Below are 6,670 nucleotides of genomic sequence, written 5' to 3' on the forward strand. Positions count from 1 at the left end.
AAACTTTATGTTGCCAAATTCTTAATCTAACCTAAACTCCTGGCACTGTTGGACAAAACCAGTCACCCCCCTCCCCCGCTATTTACACGAGTTTTGTGCTGGACTTCCAAGACTTGACCCTTTCCTGGATTTCCTCCTGCCTCGCCTATTGCTTTTCCCCAGTCTCTTGCTGGTTCTTCCCCATAAATGAGGACATGCCTCAGGGTTCAATTCTTAGACTTCTTCCCTTTCCTGACTGTGCTCATTTCTCCAAGATCTCACCCAGCCTCACAGCTTCTGATACCATCTAGGAGCTGAGGATTCTCAAAGCCTATCACCTGAGCTTATTTGAACATGTGTTGCCTACTTAACATCTCTGCCTGGAGCTAGAGTGATCCTTTACGGTGTAAGTCTTTGTAACACCTTCGCTTAAAACCCTCCAAGGTTTCCCACCTTGCTCAGAGAAAAAGCCAACCGGTCTACAGGGCCCCCTCCCTGAATTTCTGTGACCCGCCCTTGATTCATCCTAAGATCTGCTTATAATACAAGAGGTTTTGTGAGGAGTAGGAGAGACCCATGACCCTATGCTAGTTCAGGGTCCCCCAGAGGCAGGCGAAAGAAGCCATCTATGTCACCCCAAATATGCCTCTTTAACATAAAATTTATTTTAAGCCGAAGGCAATTAAGAAGCTGCAAACAAGAAAAGCTTTCTGTCCCCTCCCCCTTTTGGCCTAAAGGCCAGATAGGCATTCTCCTTGTACTAGAGATGGACTTAGCCGCTCTAGAGGAATCTGCAAATGAACCTGACCCCATCAGTGACCTCCCATATATTTACCTTCCCACGGCAAGCCCCCTTGGGAGCCTAAAACTGCTTTCCTTCGTCCAGTAATTTCTCTGCAAGTTTTTGTTCTTTTTGAAGATGTTAATAAACCAGGATTCTGAGCCACAGCTTTGGGTTACTTGTTATAGAGGTTTTTCCTACGTGGTGTATACTGCAGGAGTCCACTGTTTTCCCCTTGTTAATCTCTTTGTTAAAGAGCCCCAGCCAAAAACCTAAGATAGGTAGAGGTGGGGTTCTGACTCCCCTACAAGGACTGGTGCAAGGACTTGGGGACAGGTGATTTACTTGTGAGACAGACCAAGACACAAATGTGACAAAGAGGGTGAGACAGAGGAAGGAGAAAGGACAGCCAATGGCCCAGTCCCTAGGAAAAGGGCATCTGGGGCTCCAACCCAAGGGGAACTCTGAGAATTGTCCCCTGCCATTCAGCACCAGCCCCCAAGGGACGAGCGTCCCTGTGCTTGCTCCCATCCCCACTGGTTGGGGTATTCCTGGGGGCAATGACTGCTGGGAATTCCCAAGTCCTCTGCCTGTAGCCCAGTCAGCTCCCAAAGTGCAGAGGAATCTGTCGGGCAGAGAAGGGAGAGACCTGGCATATGGGGAAGAAGCCATGAGTGCTGGAAACTTCCACAGCCTCTGTGGGGGAAGACAAGGGCGCATTGCGGTCCACTATGAGCCCTGCCCCCCCACACACACACATACACACCTTAGACTGGCTGGAAGCTATGGATATTGCCAGAACATCTGAAAACTTGATTTAAATAATATTCACAGTAATTTCCTTTAGAACCAGAATATTCCTCTCGCCACATGGTTTCTGTCATGTTTTTGTCTCCTACACCCTTTACTCTTTCTTCCGTACGTTCTCTTTCTCGGCTGTCTCATTATTTCTTTATCCCACCTGACCCTTCCCTCCCCTAAATGGAAGACTCTCAATGTATGAAGGACCTCTTCTTCTGCCTCCTTCAAGTCCTCCTTCAAGCCGGACGTCTATGCAGCTCCTCCCAGAAGGTTTCTCCTGCAGCCTTCTCAAAGTCGGCGCCATTGCCTGCTCTTCATCTCACTTATTGTTTCTGCTTGAATTCCTGTTGTAACGTCTTGACGGTAGGTTGAAATGGCCCCCAGCCCCTTCCCACGGGCATCTCGGAGTCCTCATGCAACTGGTGCGAGTTTGCTCAGCTCTGCTCCCAGGACGGGCGCCCCCGCTGTACTCTCTGCTACATCGTGCCTGCGTAATGGTGATACCACGATCCTCGATTCCTCCAAGCGGGAAAAACTGTCCCTTGAAAGCCGTTTTCCGTCGCCCAAGAGGTGAGGTCTGAACATACTTTTGTACCAGACCAGTCCTTTCATTTGGGAAAACCGACCTCTACGGTCTTTTGTGGTAGGCAGAATTTTGGCTCCCCTGACCTTCTCCCTCTGATGTCACACCCATGGTTATGTTACTTTGCAGAGCAAAAGGGACTTTGTGGCTGTAATTAAGGCTATTAATCAGCTGCTCTTAAAATAGGGAGATTATCCTGCATTATCCAGGAGAACCCAACGTAATCACATAAGCCCTTGAAATCAGAAGAGGAAGGCAGAGAGAAGCTGAGCATGAGAAAGACACACTACACCATTGTTGGCCTTGAAGATGGAGGTACGGCCCACAAGTCCAGGAATGCACGTGGCCTCTGGAAGTGGAGAAGCACCTCCAGCTGACAGCCAGCGGGAACGTGGGGCCCTTACTCCTGCAACCACGAGGAATTGCATTCTGCCCACAAACTGAATGAGCTGGGAAGCGGTTTCTTTGCAGAACCTTCCAATGAGAATGCAGCCAGCTGACCAATGTCTTAATTTTGGTCTCCTGAGACCCTAAACTAACAACCAGTTGAGCCCAGCTGGGACTTCTGACCAAAAGGACTATGCAATAATAACTGCATGCTGTTTAAAGCTGCTAAATTTATGGTAATTTGTTAGAAAATAAAATAAAATAAAATAAAATAAAATAAAATAAAATAAAATAAATATATAAATATATAAATATATAAATAAAAATAAAAAATAAAAATTGTGGTAATTTGTTACGGCAGCAATGGGAGACTAGCCCAATGCCTCCAACTAGACAGTTTTAAGGAGGTATTTGTGAAACTGTGGCTCTGTGGATCTGTCACTAAATGTCACTAAAAGTGTGGCAGGAGCCTCGCCTCTGTGACGTGGTCCTTCTAGAGAGGTCTTTCTTTGCTGACTACAGACTGGATCAACCCTGTGCCAAGGCACCATTTGGTCAACAAGAGAATCCTCTCCTACCCTGTTACTCTTGAAGGCTTAACCAAGATATCTCTCTGCTTCACCCCTTCCCTTGGTGAAGGGGGAGCTCTTCCTTAGAATATGATATGGGGGCCATGGAGCGGGGAGAATATAATTTAAACTTCCCATCACTTCTTGGTGCTGCTGAGGCCAGACACCTGATGTATTATCAGGGTTCTCCAGAGAAATAGAGCCAATAGGATCGAGAGAGAGAGAGAGAGAGAGAGTTTAAGGAATTCCTATGCAATTATGGGGGCTGGCAAATCCAAACTCCACAGGGTGCACTGGCAGTCTAAAGACCCAGAGAAGAGCAATGTTTCCATTCAAGTTCAAAGGCTGTCTGCTGGAAGAATTCCTTCTTGCTTAGGGTTTAGTCAATCTCGAGTTCTATTGGGCCTTCAACTGATTAGATGAGGCCCACCTACATTGCAGAAGGCTATCTCCTTTCCTCAAAGTTTGCCAATTTAAATGTTAATCTCATCCAAAAATATCTTCATGGAAACATCCAGGATAATGTTTAACCAAACACCTAGGCACATGGCCTAGCCAAGTTGACACATAAAATTAATCATCGTACCTGGGTAGACTAGTTGACCGGTTGGTTTGTTTAGGAATGTGTTTATTTTCTATAACAAATAAGCATGTTTAAAACATGAATTACAATACTGCATATAATTACAGGGATAAATAGAGAGAGAAGTTAAAAGTATTATAAGCTTATGGAATGCTAAATAAACACTAGAGTCAGAATAGTTATTATTAGTGGAGAGAGGAAGGTAATCCAGGAGCTTCAACTTACTAGCAGCATTTAATTTTTAAACTGAGTGTTTGTTGTATTTTTCTTTATACATTTGCATATAGTTGAGTTATTACATAATTATGTTTTAAAAATAAATTATTCAGAACATTTTTTAAAAGAAGAATAATGGGGAGATCAGACTTATTGTATCTAAAAACACATTATAAAGCATCAGTAATTAAAATAGTTTGGTGTCAGTGCAGAAATGGACTGATCCCTGAAACAGACCAGAAAGTCCAGAAGTAGCCCCCAAATGCCTAAGGAATAGAGCCTATGGTGAGGGTGCATTTCAGATTAGTGGGGTGAAATAGAGGATTTGATGAATTGTCTCAGGGTTTGTAGCTACCTTTTGTCCTTACTCCTAAAATAAATTTATAAAGACAGTCTTTTTAATGAAAATTTAAACCATAAAAGAAGGAAACATGGGTGAATTTAGTTATGTCTTTGGCATGAAAAAGGCCTTTGTATGAGGTGCCTGGCTGGCTCAGCTGGAAGAGCATGCGACTCTTGATCTCAGGGTTGTGGGTTCAAGCCCCATGTTGGGCATAGAGATTACTTAAAAATAGGGCACCTGGGTGGCTCAGTTGGTTAAGCCACTGCCTTCAGCTCAGGTTATGATCCTGGAGTCCCGGGATCGAGTCCCAGGATCAAGTCCCGCATCAGGCTCCCTGATCAGCAAGGAGTCTTCTTCTCCCTTTGACCCTCCCCCCTCTCGTGCTCTCTCTCATTCTCTCTCTCAAATAAATAAATAAAAATCTTTAGAAAGAGAGAGATTACTTAAAAATAAAATCTTAAAAAAAAAAGAAAGAGAGAAAAAGGCCTTCGTAGCATAGCATATCCAGACACCATAAATGGGAAGATTTTTTTTAATTTTTGTATAAATAAAAAAATGTAAATTTCTGCAAGGGCATAGACAAACCAGGAGACAGTATTTATGGCTGTATGGCTACTTTCCTTAAATCCACTGAGGTCACAATAGTCAACAACATAAGAAATAACCCAATAGAGAAAAAAGAATGGGTAGAGGAAATGAACAGTTGATGGGGAAAAAAAGCATTAAAAATGCACCACTTTATCCATATATACAATGGAATATTACTCAGCTATCAAAAAGAACGATTTCTCGACATTTGCTGCAACATGGACGGCACTGGAGGAGATTATGCTAAGTGAAATAAGTCAAGCAGAGAAAGACAATTATCATATGATTTCCCTCATCTATGGAACATAAGAACTAGGAAGATTGGTAGGAGAAGAAAGGGATAAAGAAAGGGGGGGTAATCAGAAGGGAGAATGAAGCATGAGAGACTATGGACTCTGAGAAACAAACTGAGGGCTTCAGAGGGGAGAGGGTGGGGGAATGGGATAGGCTGGTGATGGGTAGTAAGGAGGGCACATATTGCATGGTGCACTGGGTGTTATACGCAACTAATGAATCATCGAACTTTACATCAAAAACCAGGGATGTACTGTATGGTGACTACCATAATATAATTTTAAAAATTATTATAAAAAATAAAAAAATTAAAAAATAAATTTAAGAGTCTAAAAAATGCACCACTTTATTAATAACTAAAGAAATACAAATGAAAAAACAACTAGATGTCAATTTTATCAAATCAGATTTGTAAAACTTAAATACTTTATGGGTGAGGCTATGGGGAGGAAGACAGTGAGAGAGGTAAATAAGACAAGCTTTTTGCAGAGTAATTTTGCAATAGCTGTCAAAAAACGTCAGTGCACACCTTTTGATTCAGTTCCAATTCTTGGGGTGTGCTCCCCAGAGTCCACTGAGAGGTGGTGTAGAAATGTTCTGCATCACTGATTAGAACAGCAAAAACATGGAAAGAGCTAAGTATCCATCAATAGGGTAGAAGGTAATGCTATGCACCAGTCTAAAGAATGGGGTGGATCTCTGCGTCAATATGGAAATTGCCCTAAGATATATTATTAAGTAATGAAAGCGAAGTATACAGCATTTCATTGCATAATCCAATTTGTGGCTTTTTAAGAATCACATTTACTGAAATATACATAACCACTTGTGAAAGAACATGTTTTTCTTGTATACCCTTTTGCAATTCTTATTTTTAACAACATAAATGTAATGCTTTTGTTTAAAAAAAAAAAACCTAATTTTTCAATGAGAAAAAATCACTGATATGGAGCAATATTACCATTAAGTGAAAAAAAATCAGGTCATAAAACAGCATGCATAATTATAATCCCATTTTTCCCTATACATCTGTAATTATTCCCACATACACTTGTGTGTGTAAAAAGCCATCTGGAAGAATTTAGCCAAAATGTTAATTGGGAAAATGTCCAGAAGCAATGATTTTCCCTTCGCTTCTTTGAATTTTCTGTTGTTCTACAGCAGGATTTCTCAATCTTAGCCCTAGTGACACTAGTTACATTTGCGGCCAGATTATTCTTTATTGTGGGGGCCGTCCGGTGTCTTCTTGGATGTTTTGTAACATCATTGACCTCTACTCACTAGATGTCAATAGCATCCTCCAATTGTGACAAACAAGGTATGTCCAGACATTGCCAAATGTCTTCTGGGGAGCAAAATCATGACCCCTACTCCCAACCACTGGATTTACAGTAAACATGATTTATTTATGTAATCAAAAAGTTAAATACGGATAGATTGGATCAAAATACATATCATAGGTAGATAACAGATAGATGAGAGAGAGAGAGATTAGATAGATAGATAGATGATAGATAGATAGATAGATAGATAGATAGATAGATAG

General features: G+C 41.8%; 1 non-coding gene across 1 annotated transcript; it reads left to right on the forward strand.

Annotated features, from left to right (window-relative positions):
- The first annotated feature begins 4,381 nt into the window (after positions 1-4,381).
- On the forward strand, positions 4,382-4,454 carry TRNAK-CUU (transfer RNA lysine (anticodon CUU)). Its single transcript has one exon. It is a non-coding gene; the product is annotated as a tRNA-Lys (tRNA).
- Positions 4,455-6,670: the final 2,216 nt, after the last annotated feature.

This window comes from Ursus arctos, unplaced genomic scaffold (assembly GCF_023065955.2).
Source record: "Ursus arctos isolate Adak ecotype North America unplaced genomic scaffold, UrsArc2.0 scaffold_1, whole genome shotgun sequence".
In the NCBI taxonomy this organism is placed as follows: domain Eukaryota; kingdom Metazoa; phylum Chordata; class Mammalia; order Carnivora; family Ursidae; genus Ursus; species Ursus arctos.